The 20803-nt window shown below is 36.5% G+C and overlaps 1 long non-coding RNA gene across 5 annotated transcripts in view; it reads right to left on the bottom strand.

The window, feature by feature from the left end:
• The window catches only part of LOC306669018, a 64281-nt gene that overhangs the window by 40532 nt on the left and 2946 nt on the right, over positions 1-20803 (bottom strand). For 2 of the 5 annotated variants that reach the window (XR_013765995.1, XR_013765996.1), the window contains exon 2: positions 3326-3396. The exons of 1 other annotated variant lie outside the window; for it this stretch is intronic. This is a non-coding gene — a long non-coding RNA (uncharacterized lncRNA). Of the gene's footprint in view, positions 1-3325; positions 3600-4691; positions 5661-20803 lie in introns of those variants that run through there. 2 more of the 5 variants (XR_013765998.1, XR_013765999.1) reach the window with 2 other exon arrangements.

The raw sequence follows: 20803 nt of genomic DNA, 5'->3' as shown, positions 1-20803 counted from the left end.
GTTTGTTCAATGGTAAGTAATGAGAATACAATCTACTTTATGGCCTTATTATGGAGAATTAGTAAACTATGAGACACAAATTAAATGCACAAAAAAAAGCCAGTAAATTTGCCTTAAGGATCTTATAACCAGAGGATTTTCTTGACCTCATGTGTAAATTTTGTTTCCTTATATCTGGCTCATAAACTCATTCTCATTTGCATCTCTTTACCCTTTTCATTGAGAGCCTAAGAGCTAACTCCTGCTGAGCACAGGTCATTGGTTGACCTGGTATGAAGTCGGCCTTAAGAACAAAATCCTTAACTCTGAAACACTTTATTTTTAATACTTGATGACAAGGACTTGAGAAAATATTTCACCACTCAGAGACTCAAGTATTTAAATTCATTCTGGTACAAGTTCTGTATTTTTTACATAAAGATTATAAAAATCCATAGATAATTTTAAATTTCATAAGTCAAAATGTGATTGATAGCATAAGAAGTGATTACAAAAAAAAAAATTGTATTAACCAGGAGAAAAAGGAAAGAAGGAAGGGAGAAAAGAGTGAGCAAGAGAGCACATAGAACAAACATGTTTATTTCCAAACTTCCAAAATGGTAGGGGAGAAAGAATTTCTCTTTGGAAGAAATTTTATTGAGTAGAATAAATAAAATTTGGTTTTGATAAAGCATTCACTTACATAAAATAATAATAATCTATGATACATTTGAAATAATTTTGACCAATAGTGACACTGAATGCATTGTTGGTAGTCTTTACTATTTTGTTTTTCAAATCCAATGAAGCTATTATAGGGATGCTGCTCTAGCACAGCGTCTAACAGTTCAAGTCTTAAATGAGTAAAAACAAAAGGAAGAGTGAACAAAGTACCAGCAGAGAAAAGATAGGAACAGCATTGAAAGTTCTCTAATATAACATCATTAAGTGTCTAAAATAAATATAAATGTTCCACCAGGTTATTAAAATATCTTCTTAATTTTTTCTTTCTATTTTATCTATATCAGCAGTCTATATTTGTGTGCTGTAAATTTTTTAATTAATTGCATTTGAAACTAATATTTTATAATGACTGTTTAAAAAAATTCAGAAACACTTTTACATGTCCTTTCAATACTCCTCTGTGACAGAAGTGCCACATTTCGATCTTGGTTCAGAAATGCAGGAGAAACTCAAGGTTGGTTTCCAGCTCCACAAAGCAGTCAAAGCTATTTTCTTGGTTTGGTGCTTCCTGAAAGCCACCAGTTATGGATTACAGTAGAAGCTGTCTATTTTGGAAGCAATTTTGGAAAGCATGACAGGTGTTATGGTGATGGAAAGAGAAGGCAATCAGTAAAGTCTGAAACATCAGGCCAGGGACTTCTGGGAGTTAATCAGAGCTTCCCGGGAGATGTTAAGTACATGTCTCAGCATTGTTCCATCTGAGGAAGGGAGCTGGGACATTTAACACTATTCCAGTGGGTAATTCGTTAAAGCCTGCTTTTGAGGAAATTAATTTCCCAGAATTTTCATCCGGTGGCCCTGGTTGTATAATGGACTCTGGTGGATAGAGAACGTCCTGGGAAGAAGAACCAGTGAGTGCTGAAGAGGTACAGATGGGGCGAAATGTATGGGGGACAATAGCAGAGGCTACAACTCTGAATTTTGTTTACTTGAAATTTTCTTAGCATATTCACTAAGAAATTTGGGGGAACCATGGAAGAAATACCCTCATAATTTTTAAATTATCCATTTTTTCTTATCCCTAAAAACAATTAAAAACAAAAAAAAATTGTGAATTAAGAAAATATAAAGAAATGGAGAAAAGATAGCCTCTTCAACAAATGGTGCTAGGAAAACTGGAAATCCATATGCAACAGAATGAAACTAATCCCATATCTCTCACCATGCACGAAACTCAACTCAAAATGGATTAAGGACCTCGGAATCAGACCAGAGACCCTGCAGATTATAGAAGAAAAAGTAGGTACAGATCTTCAACATGTCAGCTTAGGACCAGATTTCCTCAACAGGACTCCCATAGCACAAGAAATAAAAGCAAGAATCAATAACTGGGATAGATTCAAACTAAAAAGCTTTCTCTCAGCAAAGGAAACTGAGAGAGCCTACAGAGTGGGAGAAAATCTTTGCCAATCATACTTCAGATAGAGCGCTAATCTCCAGAATCTATAAAGAACTCAAAAAACTCTACACCAAGAATACAAATAACCCAATCAACAAATGGGCTAAGGAAATGAACAGACACTTCACAGAAGAAGATCTACAAGCAATCAACAAACATATGGAAAAATGCTCAACATCTCTAGTAATAAGAGAAATGCAAATCAAAACCACCCTAAGATTCCATCTCACCCCAATTAGAATGGCAATTATCAAAAATATAAGCAACAACAGGTGTTGGTGAGGATGTGGGGAGAAAGGTACACTCATACATTGCTGGTGGGGCTGCAAATTAGTGCAGCCACTCTGGAAAGCAGTGAGGAGATTCCTTAGAAAACTTGGAATGGAACCACCATTTGACCCAGCTATCCCACTCGTTGGCCTATACCCAAAGGACTTAAAATCAGCATACTACAGAGATACAGCCACATCAATGTTCATAGCTGCTCAATTCACAATAGCCAGATTGTGCAACCAACCTAGATGCCCTTCAATTGATGAGTGGATAAAGAAACTGTGGTATATATATATATATACAATGGAATATTACTCAGCCATAAAGAATGATAAAATTATGGCATTTGCAGGCAAATGGATGAAATTGGAGAATATCATGCTAAGTGAGATAAGCCAATCTCAAGAAAACCAAAGGACGAATGATATTGCTAATAAGTGGATGATGACAATAATTGGGGGTGGGAGGGGTTAGTGTTAGGGTTAGAGTTAGAGTTAGGGAGGGGGGCAAGAATGGAGGAAGGAAGGACTGTATAGAGGGAAAAGAGGGGTGGGAGGGGTGGGGGGGAAGGGAAAAATAACAAAATGAATCAAACAACATTACCCTATGTAAATTTATGATTACACAAATGGTACGCCTTTACTCCACATACAGAGAAACAACATGTATCCCATTTGTTTTAAATTAAAAAAAAAGAAAATATAAAGAAATTTTTATTATGCTTTTATTGAGAAATTATTACTCTTTGAGGTTTACTGCTTTGCCCTACATACATTTCCAGTTATTTAAAAAGCAAAATTGCCACTGCTATTTTTTTCTATTTAAAAAAAAGGTATAGAGATCCCACATGTAAAATTGTTGAGCTTACTTTTCTTAATCTTCTCTATTAATTCCCTTACGAAGAATTTCAATTGAGGAAAATAAACTCACCCCCTCAGAACTATCTGGCAACCTTCTGCCTTCGGGTCCAGGCAGAATTCTCTTCATGAATGAGCTTCACACTAAAAAGAGAAAGAGACTGTTGCGATTGATAATTTATCTGGTTTAAGATTTCCCTTTGCCATTAAAGCATGGTCCTTTGATACAGGGATAAACTGAAGAGATCTCAAAAGGATTTCTTCACAATTTTCTCAGCGCCTCGGGTACTGATATTGCCAAAGGCCAGTGGATCCAGGTATCACAGTGAAGGGGGTTCCCAGGGCACCTGGAGTCAGATTGCTAGAGTCAGCCAACATGCACCTAGATGTGCTTCACTGGAAGTAATTCTCAATTTGATTTAGTCATCACTTTAAAAACTTTCTCCTACTTCTCTAATTGCTTTAACTCACAGAATGTGAGACTAGCCAGCTCTGCAGAGTATATTTCAAAAATCTGCTTATATCAAATAAACGGAATGTTTGCTCCAAAATTCAGAAACAAGGGGGCCACGATAGCTAGATGGATGCTAGTACCATGTTAAATTTCTCAGAGATTTTATCTAGATGTTGTTTTACCACTGTATACTCGGCACCTATTCTACACTTGCAGGAGCAAAATAACTGGACACTTTTGATAGCATTTACATGACATCTTGATGTTTACAGTCTGTCTGATCCACTCTGAATTATTCTTAGTTCTTTGATGAAATTTGGCATGAAAAGGTATGAAGAATGTGTGCTCTGGTGTTGAATACAAGACTATACCCATACTTGGCACAAGAGTAGTAGTGAAAACAGTAAGGGATTAGAGATGAATTTTACCAAAGGACACAATTCTAGATATTTTTTAGACTCAGATATGATGATTTTGAGGATCCTGGGAAATGTCTTAATTTTAAGAAACAAGTGACTACAAATAGCAGACCTAACTTTGGGCCAGCCCTTGATGTTAATTGTCTTTCTTACTAACTGTTTTGAATAACTCAGTCTCCTGAGTTGCTGGGATTACAGGTGTGTGCCACAGCACCTGGCAAACATGTTTTAATTCATTTTAAAATCAGAAGGAAAAAAAGAAAGATTTTGAATCAAAGAGAGCTTGATTTTGTCTCACAACAGAAAAAAGAAAAACTTTTAGGGTCCATAAAAACTCCTAAATTTTGCCTAAAACAGAGAAAACCATGCTGAAGTATTATGGTAGAAGGGTCCCACAAAGGTAAAAGGTAAAAGTATCCACGACCCACAGAAGTCATTTTGCATTTTGCAGTCTTGCCAACATTAAATGAATACAAATAGAGATTTTTTTTTTTAAATAGGCAAATCTCCAAGCATTTTGGATAGCCTTACTTTTTGCAAATCATTGTTAGCAAAAGAAAACTTACTGATTGGAATGTTGTTCTGCCTCACACAGTGTGAAACTACCAAGAGAGCAATAGAGCAGGAGCTGTCTGGGAAGTCACCTTAGGCTGGATCCTTTCTTTGCCAATTTTCCCTCGGCCCCTAGACACAGGTCTGCTGCTTGATTTTTTGTGGGAACTGTGCAGGCTGGAGTGCTCCTGAGACTTTACATGATTGCAACACTAAATGTGTGTGGAACTTCATCCTTGCACTTCATTACTGGAAATTATTCAAAATACAATATGCACCCTGAACTTTGCACCTGTATCCAAACATACCCTGACAGAATTAAGTGCTCCATGGTCTTTTAACTATTTTTCACAAGCTTAAAGTTTAACCTGATTTAGTATCATATTAACCAATTTGTTCAATGTACATATCTCCAGTTTGATTGTTTTTATAGTTTATATCCTTAATTTTAATAATATTTATATTTTGAAATAACTTTAAAATTATAGAAGTTTAAGAAGAGGACAAAAATTTCAGAATACTTTTCACCCAGATTTCGAAGCATTTCCTAAGAACAAGAAAATTCTCTTATAAAATCCAAGTAATATTATCAAAACTTGTGAATTAATGGTGGTATAATAGTATTAATTTATCTACAGACCTTATTCAAATTGTGACAACTCTCCCATCAATATCCCTTATATGGATGGATGGAAAGCTGAATGGATAAATGACCTGGTAGGTAGGTAGGTAGGTAGGTAGATAGATAGATAGATAGATAGATAGATAGATAGATAGATAGACAGATAAAGATAGGGGATGAGCTATTCCACAATTCAATTCAGGATCACATATGGAATTTATTTGTCACGTCTCTTTAGTCTCCTTTATTCTGGAACAAATCTTCAATCTGAATTTGTCTGATGTTTCTTTATGATTTGTTTGGGGCAGTGATATTATTTATAAATCATTTATAAATAACCACAGGATGATTATTTATTTATTTATTTTTACACTGGGAATTGAACCCAGGGATGCTCCACTGAGCTACACCCCCAGACCTTTTTATTTATTTATTTTTTTATTTTGAGACAGAATCTCCTTAAGTTTCTTAGGACCCCACTAAATTGCTGAGCCTGGCTTTAAACCTGTGATCCATCTTGCTTCAGCCTTCTGAGAGTCACAGGGACTACAGTTTGCACCACATTGCCTGGCTCCATGCTGTGTTCTTTTTAATGAGTTGTATCAGTCTGTATTCCTATTTCCACATGCAAAAAGAACAGATAAAGGAACTTCCCCCCAAGAAATAGAACATAAAAATATTAGTTTATACTCTAAGAGGGTAACAATTGGTAAGAATGTTAATTTCCTAAGGCTATCATAATAAAATACCAGAGACTTGGTGACTTGAACAATAGGAATTTATTTTCTCACAATTCTGGAGTCCAAGAAAAAGGTGTTTGATAGGTTTGGTTTCTTCTGAGGGCTTTCTCCCTGGTTTGCAGAGAGCTGTCTCTGGTTGTACCCTCTGTGTGCATGCATCCTGGTGCCTCCTCCTTTTCTTACAAGGACACCAGTCAGACTGCATTAAAGTCAACCCATGTGAGCTACTTTAACCTTAATTACCTCTTTAAAGATCTTACTTCCCCAGTCACATTCTAAGTGTACTGGGGGTTCAGACTTCAATGGATGAATTTTTAGGGTAAAACGGTCTGTCCATAACACCAAGTGAATCTCCTTTGCTCAGCCCAAAGATGAACCACTGTTGTTCATCTTGTTCTGTAAGGTTGGCTTCAGAATCTGGGTATGATAAGCAGAAGATACCTTGAAGTAGTTACAATCAGTAAATACTTTATTTTTATCAGCACCTTTACTCTTTTCCCAGACTCAAGTAATGAACAGGTGCTCAGAGAGGCCATGTGGACATAGGGTGGAGTGGAGGTGGGTAGAGAGAATTAAAATCTCTATTAATTTGCTCAAGAGTAAATCAAAGCAAAGGTTTATTCTCTATTTAGTTCCTAATGTTTTTGGGTTTTTAATTTTTTTCTGAACCTCATTTATTCACTAATTCAATAACGTTAGTTAATAAAATGAATGTTAGTAATAATTTAGTAAACAGTTTTCAGCATATGATGTTCCAACACTTGTTCATGTTGTTAGTATAACTGTGAATAGGATGTTTCTTCCTTTGTAGATCTTGCAGTCCAGTGAGACTATGCACAGACAAGTAAAATATAGTGAATGGAATGTTACAGCACAGGCAGAGGGCTCATAGGAGTACATGGACAGGACTTCTCACCTGTCTTGGAGGACTCAATTTAGAAACTGAGCATAGAGTTATTAAAAGGTAAATATGACAGAAGGAAGACCAGTATTCCTAGCCTTTGGACCCACATTTTTTGCCCCTCAGAAATTCTGGGCTTGCTGCAGATGTAGCTCTAGTGAGATAAGTCCTTGCATGGAGTGGCAGATCTTTTATTCACTTTTCTTAGAGAAAGGTCATCCCAAATATTTGAGCCTTCACTCAGTGAAGCTATCAATCTTATATCTAGATCCTCTGGCAAATATATGGTATTGCCTGTTTTGTTTTGTTTTTTTTAAGCATTACTGTCATTACTATTCTTAATGTAATAATGATCTACCACTGTTCATTTTCAAAGACTTAAAAAAAAAATAAGCAACTGCCAAGGCAGTTAATGACTGGGTGTTTCCACAAAACTCTGTTTCACACATTCAAATACAATAGCCAGGGCACTACTCAAGTACTTCTGAGTCAGTGAAGCAGAGACTAGGGCTGGATAGGCATTGGACAGCCAGTTATAGGCCTGACCTCAGTAGGCAGCCTCTATCCAAGAAATCAGACTCCAAGCCTGCTGCGTTCCTATCCTGCACATTTCCCCTCTGTCATGTCAGCAGCCAAATCAAGAGTAGGCCCATCAAAAGGACACAGTTCACCTACTTTCCTACCTCTGTCCTCAATTCATGTCTACCCCATCCCCACTACAATATAACAAACCTGACGCCCTCTCCTGTACTCCCAAGTGTTTCTGGGGGAATCATGACTCCACCTCTCTTTGAGGAAGGATCCCTGGTTCCCATTCTTATTGAACATGATTCCTTAACATTTCTCAAATCTATCTCCTTTATTTCGTCTTTCCTTTATCCCAGTTTTCCTTTCCTTCCATCCTTCTTTTCTTCTTAACTTTTCTTACAGTTCCTTACAAAGAGTATAAAGTATAAAAAAAAAAAACAAAATTATGTCATCTTACCATCCAGAGATTATGGCTATTAAGGTTTTGATGTATTTCCTTTCAGTCTTGAGTGTTGTTTTAGGCTACAAAATTGGAATGCTACCATACATACAATTTTGTGTCCTGTTTATTTTACCTTCTACTGTGTTGTCTGAGATTGTTATCATTCAGTAGTTCTCCTTTATGATTGACACTGTATGAAGTATCAAGTCACTTCTACTTGTGTTTGAGAAGTTTTGTCAACATGTACTTTTACCTAGTCTTTATTTTTTGTTTTCAATTTTTCAGTGAAGTTCTTCCCCGTATCTGGCTCCATGTGCTAAGCCAAGTCCGCCTTCCTCTGTCCTGATCACCATGGAAATTTCTTAGCTGGTCTAACCTCAAAGCTTTCTACCTCCACTGTTTGATCAGTTCTACCAAATGAATTTTCTACAGTGCAAATCTAGCCATGCCTTTCCCTAGCTTTAACCTTTAGGGTCTATGCGTGTGCCATTCTCTTTAGGACAAAGTTCGTAATCCTGATCCTGATAAAAGTTTTTCTCTACTTGGCCCTCCTGACCTCTGTGGATTCTTCTCTGAATTTATCTGTCTCTCCACCCACCCTCAGCTTTAGTCTATCAAATTGTCCTACCTGTGAGTCTTTGCTCATCTTGATTCTATGTGGAATATACTTCCCCTTCTTTGCATAATATAATCTTTATAATTCAATCAAGGTAATGTCACTGCTTGGATTACTTCCTGTGAGTTCATTAATTCAACCTCCACCTCCTCACATAGGTTAATATAACAAGGTCTGCTCTCTCCAGCCTGGGAACTCTCCAGTAGCCAACTGTATTTATCCCAAAGTGACTTCTTGAGTTTTACCCCTTAAAAATAGAAATTGCACCCGAATCTCAAGCACCTCACAAATAGAGAACATTCAAGAAAAATCTGCTTAATAGAGTTAGTCTCTCACAGTCATTCTGGCTCAGCAGCCAAGAGTTCCTGTGTCCGAGGCTAGTTTCCTTCTATTGGCCCTATTTTGACCTTGGTATGCCTGACACATGACTCACTAATTCCTGGTCGATGTCATTGAGTGACATGCTACAAAGCTCTGTCCTCTTATGGAATTCCCCAAGGATTTCAGAATCTCCCTTTTAAATCCCTTTCCCTAAGCATTTCCATCACAGATGCTTCCAGAGAATAAAAAGTAATCAGGCATGGTTAGGCTAAAGATAAATCAAATATGTCCTGCAAGAACTTTGATTTAAGGAGCTACAAAAGAGGAAATCAAATAGACTTGGCTTACACATTTGATGAAATAAAACTTAACATCAAAATTTTAATATAGCAGACAGGAAATTGGTTTGAGTTGGAGATTCAGAAAGAGAGAAGGAAATCTATGTGACTAGTTCAAAATACCACTGTAGTGCCAAGTAAAGAAAAGGCTCTTCAAACTTAAGCTAACGGAAGCTTAATACCATTACGGTGACGTAGGTAGGCATGATTCACATTTTGGCCATACAACAGAATCTCCTTAGGCTTGTCAGTGTGACTAGTTACTAAGGTGACAGTTACTAACCAAAACATAAGAAGGAACATTTTTACATAATTTAAGGAAGAACTGCCAATCTGATGAATCAAAAATTTATTACAGTCATAATGAATGTACCATGAAGCCGATTAACCCTTATAGTTCAGAGGTTTGTCAAGGACTTTGGAAGGGCCCTAGTAATGTGCTCATGTGGTCATATCCTTTTATAAATTTACTGAAGTCATATATTTTAAGCAAATTGATTAGGATTGCTTTTTCTCTCTCTCCCAGTTCCCTTCTTCAAATTTCTCCTTGTATCCGGTGACACTGGAGTAGCTATGTTTTTGAGATAAGGCTAAGGGGAAGTTGAGTTAAGGATACTGGTATTTGGTTTGGGTTTAGTGATATGTATTTTATGGGTTCACAGTCGTGTTACGATTGGGTCTGTTTTTACTACATCCTAGAGTGAGAATAGCTTCTAGGAGTACTCCTTTGTTCACTGTGTGCAATCACCCAGCTTCCTGATGCAGAACTCAGAATGGGCCCTAGGGCATACACTCCAAAATGACTTGGAAGAAACAAGGCTGCAGTAGAGCTAGCTGGAAGGTAGTATGGGAAAAATTCTTTCAGTCATCAGAGTGAAAATTTGTAAGCAGAGTATTGAGCTAGCATCAATCCTAGATGAAATAACCCTTCCAATTCAGAAATATACTCAATAATTTGATTATAAATGTTTTTATACTTTTCCCCATTTGATTGAAAGAATCATGTTTGACTGGAATTTGATCATGTTACATAGAATCTATCAGAAGACCTGTATTTGCAGAGCACGCTCCTGTAGTAGAATGGACACACAGGGAGTAAATCTGTATGTGAAATTGCTTGCTTTATTTATCCAACAATTAATAATAGCTAATTTTTTCATTGATAAAATTCAACGTCATTTAATAAGTTAAATTTACATCAATAATGCACAGGAGCATTTCTTTTACATTACAGATTAACAGACACTAGAGACACAAATAGCAATGCCGTTAGAGGAACAGAGAAACTTTGAGAAATGGCTCTCTGAAACAAAAGCAAGATGCTCCCCATTGACAGTCAGTGGATTCCTGACTTCCATCAACAGAAGGCACCTTTGCATGGACAGAGCTCTCCCACAGTGGAGGAATCACCCACTTTATCTCCTACCATTTTCCAACATAGGTGGTCATCTGCTCTGTCTAAACTTGTATGTCCCATTAGGATACAAATGAAAGTTGAGCTGCTGGCTGACTTGGGAGGTACTCATAATCGTAATGCCTATGGAAGACGGATGGCTATGATTTTTATTCTCCACTTTAACGTCTGGACCTAGAACGAAAATTTTCTTCACCCTTAATCGATAATAATGGCAGCTATTTGTTTTTTTTTTTTTTTTTTAATGATAAAAACTAATTTTGAGCAGATATTCTAAAACTAAAAAATCTTTCTACTCCTTTTATTAAAAATTATTTTAAAAACCATTGCTATATAAAAAGGAAACCACAAGTATGTTACAAAAATGTAGAGTAGAAGTATTTTAGAGGTGGTATGGACAGTCTTCTTAAACATCTAATATAATTTTGTTAACATTTAAATTCAACACAGCAAATAACTTTTGATATAAATAAAACTTTGGAGTGATTTTACTATTATGGGTATACTTTCCTGTTCTTCCATTCATCCCAAGGTACAGCACACAAAGACAGGGATAGGTGTTGATCTCATTCACTGCTGAGCCTTTTGTTTTTCATCAAGTTGTTGCTGAAAATCCAATTTACACAAACGGACTATTGTGAATGGTACATTGTGGATAGCAATACATTTTCTATTTTAAAAAATTTCTTAAAGTTAATCCAAATTTATGGCAACATTAGTGTTGTGATCATTCCTCAGCATAAATGGAGGACCATTCTGTACAATCTCATTTATGTCTTCACACTCACAATTTAACTCAGTAATCTCTTCAGGACTTTGAAAATCAAGCATGTCTTTTACCTCCATGCTCTTCTTAATCTTTCAAATGTCTCTTTTGGAAATAATGACTAAAAGTTTGAAATGGAAAAAGTTAATATCTCTAATTTTGCATTTTTTAAATTATCATTGAAAGTTACAACAATACTGAGAATATATAGTAGCTCTGACAATCACTTTGAAAGTCTCACTTGTTGTAACACTATTTTCTAATCTCATCTCAGAGGTATCTAATTTGCTATATCAGTGTTTTAGTTTCAGATTTCATTTACTAAAAAGACCCAAAATATTATTTAAATGTACCAACACTCTAATTCAAATATCACCTTTAACTTCTTGATGTGAAAACACCACACAGGGAGTTATTTAATGAAAACACGCTCTTTTTTTGGATTTTACATTTGTGATATTTTTCAGCTTTATCAATTTATAATTTGCTATTGTCACTTTTCTTTTTCAAAGTGTTCTTTCTGCACCTAATTTGGAGTTGTCATTTGTATTCTTTCTTTAAGAGAGGCCCTGCGTGGATATGATCTTCAGACCCTAGGAAATTTAGATAAGACTTGTGATTTTTTAAGTTTCATGCACAAATTGTTCCATTGCAATCAGGTCTGTCTTCAGTAGGGTGATCTTTGTCCCCTTACATAATATCAGAGAGAGCAGCAGGGCCTCTCAAGGTATGGAAGAGTGGGGTCTACACAAGGCAGTCCTACTTGAATCTAAATCCCGCCTCTCCACGATACTCACTGTGTGGCCTTGCTCTCTCTCTCTCTCTCTCTCTCTCTCTCTCTCTCTCTCTCTCTCTCTCCCCTCTTCCTCCTCACTTCTTGTGATAAAAACCAGGAAAATAGAAGAAATTCAGAAAAGAGGCAGTTAGGACTACTTAACTACTTAAGATACACTTTCATAAAACACCTAGTCCAGTATTTATTAACAAATACATACTGAATTAATGAGAGCACTGATTATTAAAGTGCCACCAAAACTCAATTACATAATTTTCACATAAAGTAATCTTAATTTTTGCTAGACTCACATCTATTAAGGTGATATATAAATGCAATCTCAAATCCATTAATGGGACTTCTAGTGTAGTCTCTCATATATGAAAATAACTAGGGTAACTAAAAAGTAATTTTTCCAAACTATGAATATTTGAAGAACAATGCTTTCAGAAAGCCTCCACTAAATTCCCTCTGGAGAGAAAAATGTCTTCAATTTCTTATTTCAGGGAAGTGGTATTTCAATAAACACTGTGATCTTGCCACATAGTTGGTAAGGGCAGCAGATTGACCAGTTAAAAGAGAATTGGCATAAATCAAAATCCTCCCAGTTAGGACCACAGTTCATCCACTTACTGCCTGTGATTCAGAATAGCCTCTCTGAGTCCTGGTTACTCCATCCATAAAGAGCTAATAATACTTCTTTGTGAAGTTAGTGTGAGAATCAAATTAATTCCTGCATAGAAAAGCCAGGATACCTCCTGGCCCACAACAGACCCTCCATGTATATTTTTTTTTTTTTTCATTTTGGTTACTTTATTTATTTATTTATTTATTTAGGGTACCAGAGATTGAACTCAGGGTCACTCAACCACTAAGCCACATCCCCAAAACATTTTTTGTATTTTATTTAGAGAGAGGATCTCGCTGAGTTGTTGAGACTGGCTTTAACTCATGCTTCTCCTGCCTCGGTCTCCTGAGTCTCTTTGCAGCTTTGCTCAGCTGTAGCCTAAAGACCTACAAACCTAGACATTAATGTGAATATTAATAATTTCACACATTTGCAAAACAATTTGAAGTTTTCAAAATCACCTTTCACTGGTAAAGGAAATGCTAACTGGCTCACCTGAGGTCATACAGCTAGACAATGAAAGAACAGTGGATTTCTTCTCCAGACTCTAGACCCAGCAAACTATCTATCCATTCTCCACAGACTTTTGCAAAGTATCCAGATCAAACGGCCAAGAAAAAGTTCTTTTGAGAAAGTGATAGTGTGCTGGGTTCATGAATTATTACTTTGGCCTAGAACATTTCAACAGGAAAACCTAAGGTGAGATTTAAAATGACAAGAGGAAATCATTTCTGTTTTCCTTCCCTGTTCCTTACTTCTCAAAACAGATCTTCATCCCAGTTGTCTGACTCACCTTGCTTCAGGCATCTGGTTTATTTAGAGTACTGTGAAGCACCAAAACCCAGAGAAAAAATACCACTAGGGACATCCAGACCTGGGCATACATTGGAGAATAAAATTATTTTAAAATCAGGATGCTATAGAAGATAAAATGTGTGTTTGCAAGGGCATTAATCTCTGTTCTCTTGCTATAGTGAAATACCTGAAGCTGAATACTTTATAAAGAAAAGAGACCTATTAACTCACAATTTTGGAGACTGTCCAAACATCACTGCACTACCTTTGGCAAAGGCCCTGGTGGATGAATCACCTAACGAAGAGTGGCATCATGGTGGCAATGTGTTCAAGACAGAGAGAGCACAAGGCAAAACAAGAAGCCAGAGAGAGACTGGGTTTCCATGAGAACTGTTAACCCTTTTTCCAAGGGCATGCCCGCAATGACCTAATGACCTCCCACTAAGCATCACCTCTTAAAGGTCCTACCACCTCTCAATACCACCACACTGCAGACTAAAAAATTTAATCTCCAACACGTACACAATTAGGCAACACATTCAAACGATGTCCAAAACAATAGCACCAAGCTTGCAGAACAACACACAGCCAGATATTTCCAGGGCAAATGTGTCACTGCATGCTATGGAACAGAGAGATCTTAACTATACCCAAACAGTTCATTATAGATACAATCTTCTTCATTTTTACAGTCTATTCTCCAGTGGAATGTGTCAACTGTCAACTTGACAGAAATATCAACAACAAAAATCTTCTGTTAAGGAAAAGCAAAGTTTGATTTACTCAACAAAGAGGGTGCGTTGACAGTCTTAATGTCTCAGAGGATGTTAGGAGATCTAGGTTCAAAAGTCAGGGAACTAACTGGAATTGGGCAAAGTTGCTGACACAACAGTTTAGGATTTGTGGACAAGAGAAGTGAAGGTCTTGACAGGGACGCTGTTAATCAAACTTCTCTCTGACAACTGAGGTACTAGGCCAGATGAGAATTTTGATGACCTAGATAAACTGATGTGCAAGAATTTCCTGAAGCAAGCAGTAAAGTTTTCCATTGAATTACAGGCTTATTTCTGTGTAAGAATTTTCCTGGAATGGAGTTGACAAGCTGACACAGTCTTAATTCTAATAGAAAAAAGAAAAGGTTCTAGGAAATTGTCTATAGCTTCAACTCCCGGAACAGTTCCCATCTTAAAATGTTGTTTAGTTATTTTAAACCCTGTGATTAAAACCACAAACACCCTCCAATTATTGTCATTCTAGGATATGTGTGTTTTGCTGGAAATGTACACAAATTATGGAGGCAATGTTGTCTTCTTCCGTTCAATTCTAAAATACACCCTTTTTCCATTCTCTCAGGAATATTTAAGCCACCTGAAAAATACACACTTTAATGCTGTGGCATACAGCTTCAGTTTCTACTTTTAAGAAAAAAAAGTGAGAGGATTGGAGCTGACTAGGAGAGCCAGTCACTGAGTATTTCTATTTGTTGTCTCTTAATAGTAATTTGGGGAACAAAAGAATACCTCCCCAGCCCCAGGACATGTATCAGGGAATGCCCAGATTTATGATCCTTGAGGAAAATAATCCTTCATCTTGTAGTATTTCATTCCTAGAACCTTCACTTGGGCCCAAAAGTAGTACACACTGATCTGTCCAGTGAGAACAAACTCCTGAGAATCTATAGTGTGTAAGAGTTGCCTTAATGTTGAAGTTAGAAAAAAATCAATAAGTGAAAGAGAAAATCAGCTAAGGGGAAAAAATGTACAGGGGATCCAAGCATAGGATGATGGGGATAGAGAACAGAAACTATAGTCAGAGGGGGAACTGGGGAGTCCTGTTCATCAAGATCATGTTCATCAGATCTATAAGCAATAGTGTATTGGCAGACTAACTTTCAAAAAGAAAGAAAAGAAGATAGAGAAAAAATAAATAAATAACCCAGATTTGTAGCATTTGCTGATTTCCAAGGAATAAACACTCCCACTTGGGACAAATTCCTGCTACCCATAGTTAATTAGCTAACAAAGTTTTGACAATTTAACAGTAAGCTCTTATGAACTGTCTTGAGCACAGTAAGGACAAAAGGCAACCTGACCCTGGGAGTGATGACTCGCCAGTTACAGAATACTTACTTTTACTAGGGTTTTCTTTTCTTTTAAAGAAATTGTCACTGTTTTACTTTAGGGAGTTGGTGTTTATATCCTGTTAGTCCACAGGATATTTTTGACTGGGAGCTTGGATAAAGAGAAGGGGTACCCCTCACACAAGTGCCAGGCTCCTCTATTCCCAGGTTTATATGATAATTATTACTCCTTCAGTGAACCATGGTCATTCTGAGATGGGAGTTGTGGGTAGGAAGTCATAGGAAGTCAGTGAAACCGACTCCCATTGTCACCCTGCTCTGGAACTCATTCCCAGCCTTGCATCTCAGACCTTGGCCTTCTGTGAAATGGATGTCCCTTGACCCCAGCTTGCAGAAATATTGGAAACCAGATTCTAAAAAAAGTTAGTATCATCCATAGACTAGGCCAAAGAAAACCAGAGACACTTGGCACAAAGAAGTCGCCTTCAAGACATGTTATATTTGCATAAATTTGTCATGGGCCTGACTTTCAATAGGAGGGAAACAGCATAACCTTGCATCTTTGGCATCCTGTTGCCCTTTGCGGCCAAGGTCAGGCTGTCTCTCTTCTTGCTTCATCTCTGCTCCTCTTAGTGGACTGAAGACTGGTACATCTCAGGCTGCTGACGATCATATTTCAATCGCATGTGCTATGAGTGAGCAGCCTGAGTTGTGAAACAAAATTTCATTTGGCTAATATTTCAGTTTGTTGAGTCATAAGCCTGACAAGTAGCTACAGCCCATGAAGCAGCATTTCCTGAGTGAGTGCATGTGAGAAACAAGCAGTAGCTAAAGGTTCAGCACAGCAGACACTTGGCAAGATGATCTGACTCCACAGCCTTGCTCTAGGGGATGGATTCCTCCCCACTCAGATCTATGGCATTGGTTCCCATAAATTCAATGCAAATCTCAGACATTCAGGAATGTCTTCCAAATCACATATTGAACTGCAGCTGGTGTTCAACCTTCTCTTGCCCCAACTGTGAAAGTGTCCCACAGGAAATGACAGTGGCTGTCAGCCTATTAATTCATGAGCAATTTGATGCCTTTTACATTATAAGAGCAAGTTGAGAAATGAATTTGCTGCTTTTGAAATTCCAATATATTCTAGTACTTCAATAAACTGAATTTACTTTAATTATGGAAGATAGTTGCTTAAAAGTAGATCAAGTTATCTTTCTTAAAACAGGCAAGGTAAATGGATTAAGTTATTACCCTGTACAAAATATGGCTACTTTCTAGTGCACACATTTCAAGGATATTTTTGAGGAACCACTAAGGGCAAGACAACAATAATTTTCCCTTATTGATGAAGTATTGTATTATCTGATCAACAACTGATTACAGAGACAAGAATGTTCATTCTCACTACTCTTATTCAATATAGTACTTGAAATTTTAGCCAGATCAATTAGGTAAGAGAAAAAAATAAAACAGAAACGAATAGGAAAGGTAGAAGTCAAATTATCCATATTCGCAGATCAGATCTTATATGTAGAAAACCTTAAAGGTTCCACCAAAAGACTTCTAGAGCTGATAAACAAATTCATCAAAATAGCATGATCCAAAATCAATATACGAAAATAAATAGCTTTTCTACACACCAAGAATGAACTTACCAAGAAAGATGTCAGGAAAACAATTTCACTCATAATAACCTCAAAAGAACACTTATGGACAAATTTAATCAATGAGGTAAAAGACCTCTCCATGAAAACTCTAAAATACTGAAGAAAGAAATTGGAGAACAACTTAGGAGATGGAAAGACCTCCTATGTTCATGGATCTCAGAAGTATATTGCTAAAACGGCCATATTTCCAAAAGCAAACCACAGATTCAATGCAATTCCCATCAAAATACTGAAAATTCTTCAAATAACTAGAAAAAAATCCTAAAATTCATATGGAAGTAAAAAAAGAAACCAAATAGCCAAAACAAACACGAGGAAAAAGAACAATGCTGGAGGCATCACAATATCAGATTTCAAAATATACTGCAGATCCACAGTAATAAAAACAGCATGGTACTGGCATAAAAACAGTAACAAAGACCAAAGCAATAAAATAGAGGACATCAAGACAAGTCAATGCAGCTACAACTATCTGATCTTTGTCAAAGATGTCAAAAATATACATCGGAGAAAAGATAACCCCTTTAAGAAATGGTATTGGGGAAACTGGATATCTATATGTAGAAGATTGAAACTAGATGCCTAGCTCTCACCCTGTAAAAATCAACTCAAAATGGATCAAAGGCTTAAATGGAAGGCCTGAAACTTTTGAAACTGCTACAAGAAAAAACAAGGGAAAATTTCAGGATTAGGAACAGGCAACAACTTCTTAAATAGGACTTCAATGGCTCAGGAAATGAAAGCAGGAATTAACAAATGGGTCTACATCAAATTGAAAAGTTTCTGTGCAGCAAAGGAAACAATTAACAGAATGGAGCAAAATATTTTCCAACAAAGGATTAATATCCAGAATATATAAAGAACTCAAAGCACACACACACACACACAAAATCCAAACAATAAAAGGGCAAATGAACCAAGAAGGCACTTTCTCAAAAGAAGTATGAACAGTCAATAATTAAATGAAAAAAATTCAACATCTTTATCCATGGGGAAATGCAAATCAAAACTACACTGAGTTTCCATCACATCCCAGTCAGAATGGTAATCAACAAGAACACACACACACACACACACACACACACACACACAAATTAATGCTAGGGAGGATGCCAGGCAAAAGGAAACTTCATATAAACTAGTATAGCATTATAGAAATCAGTGTGGAAGCTCCTCAAAAAACAAAATAAAACTACCATATGATCCCACTATCCCACTTCTTGGATATACTCAAAGCAATTGAAGTTGGCATATCCGTGCTTCTCACGGCAAATTCACAATAGCCAAGTTATAGAATCAGTCCAGGTGCCCATGGACAGATTCATGAATAAATAAAGTATGATAGGTATGTGTATACACACACACACACACACACACACACACACACACACACACACAATGGAGTATCATTCATCCATAAGGAGATGAGAAGGAAGAAGAATGAATTATGTCATCTATAGAAAAGTGAATGTAACAGGAGATCATGATATTAAGTGAAATAAGTCAGACTCAGAAAGACAAGGATCATGTTTTCCCTCATATGTGGAATCTAGTGGGGAAAAGTTAAAGTAGGAAGTAAACTGGGGCATGGTGGCACATGCTTGCAATCCCAGAGACTAGGGAGGCTGAGGAAGAAGGATCACAAGTTCAAAGCCAGCCTCAGCAACTGAGTGAGACCCTGTCTCAAAATAAAAAATAAATCGGGCTAGGGATGTGACTCAATGGTTAAACATTCCTGGGTTCAATCCCTGGTACTAAAAACAAACAAACAAAAAATAAAGTAGGAGGGAGACTATTAGAGAAGAGGAGGGGGATCAAGGAGATGATAGACAGGAGGGTAAGGGAGAGTATTTGGGAGGGTAGATATGATCAAATAATGTTAAATGCATATATGAATATGCCACAATGAAGCCCATTACTTGTTGTAATTAAAATGCACTAATAAAATTGGCTATAATTAACATAACATTCTATTGACAGGTCAAGAAATTATACCTGAACACCAACAACAAAATAATACCTTTCATCCTGCATGTGGCTTTCCCATCTGCAATCTTAAGCATTTTATCCACACTTCATTTCAAGGTAGGTAATAATATTCCCATTTTACAACTTAGAAAACAATCTCAAAAACCTTACAGAACTTGCTCAAGGCCATATGACATGCAAGAAGCAGAACAAATCTGGCTGACTCACAGCTCCCAGATTTTTTTTCCATATAATATTATTAATACAGGAAAATGATATGTAAATTATTACAAATAACAGGTGAACTTGGTCTTGAAAAGAAGAATGGGGATTCACTAATGGTCAAAAGAACAGAAGTGCTACAAGAGGGGAAATCACACTGAAACCTGAATGGCCATTAAATTATTAAAGAAAAGTTCATTATGCTGAATATATGGAGTACACACAGGAGGTAGAGCAGAGATAAATTAAAGAGGGAATAGATACCATAACTCAGAAAGTTTTACTGCTTTTTTGAGTTTTCTCTATATCTTACCTTCAATGCCATGAGAAATGTTTTGTTAAAACACAAATACAATATCATGCACGTGCATACATTCAAAATTTCTCTTTTGCTCATGGTGTAAGGTCCAAACTTTTTAATGTGGCACATGCATTCTATTTCAAATCTGTGAAATGGGTACATGCTTGGTGTCTATTTCTTGGATTATTGTCAGAAGATGTTATAAACACACATGCATGCACAATTTCAGTCTTAATTTAGATATAAAATGTATAAGAAAGTATGTCTTCATTAAATGTTAGTAATTATTAATACAATTATCATACTTATATTGTTATTTTTATGCTATCAAAGACAGTCTGGTAGATTAAATTAAACATTTAGCAAGGACATTTTGGCAGAAATCAAAGAATGTTGAAATATGAGTACATCAATTGATAGTTTGAAAAATTAACACACTGGAAAGTGGGTCATAGTGATAAGGTATAAAGATTTTACTTTTTCCTTTATTTCCCTTTTATACCTACTATAACCAATATTCTTAGTTGGATTGAATGCTTAGTAGGTATGAACCAATTGAACAAAGGACAAAAACAAATTTGGTAAGTCAATCAGTGCTTGTGCCTTGTTAATATTTTAACTCTGCTTAGAATATTGCCAAGTTGCTGCTCTTATCAGCAAGAACATCAAAAGCAAGCATTCCTGCCCGGAAAAGTCCAGGTTATACAACACTTTACTGTAGATCTCTGTTGTGAAAACTCTCAGGGAATGATGAAATTAGAATGGAATGTGTTTTATTATTTTTCTTTTTCCTTTACTGGAAATTCTCAGTAGATAAATTCTACAAGCAAACAACTCATTATTTAGTCACAGCTTGATCAATGTAGCAAAATCATTGAACAAAAACTGGATACTGTGGTGCATGCTTGTTATTCCAGCAACTGGGGAGGCTGAGGCAGGAGGATAGTGTTCTAGGTCAACCTCAGCAACTTAGTGAGACCCTGAAATGACTGAGAATGT

Source organism: Sciurus vulgaris (genome assembly GCF_902686455.1).
Source record: "Sciurus vulgaris genome assembly, chromosome: 9".
Classification (NCBI taxonomy): Eukaryota; Metazoa; Chordata; class Mammalia; order Rodentia; family Sciuridae; genus Sciurus; species Sciurus vulgaris.
The sequence above is the reverse complement of the archived record's forward strand: the minus strand, read 5'-3'. Positions and strand labels throughout refer to the sequence as shown.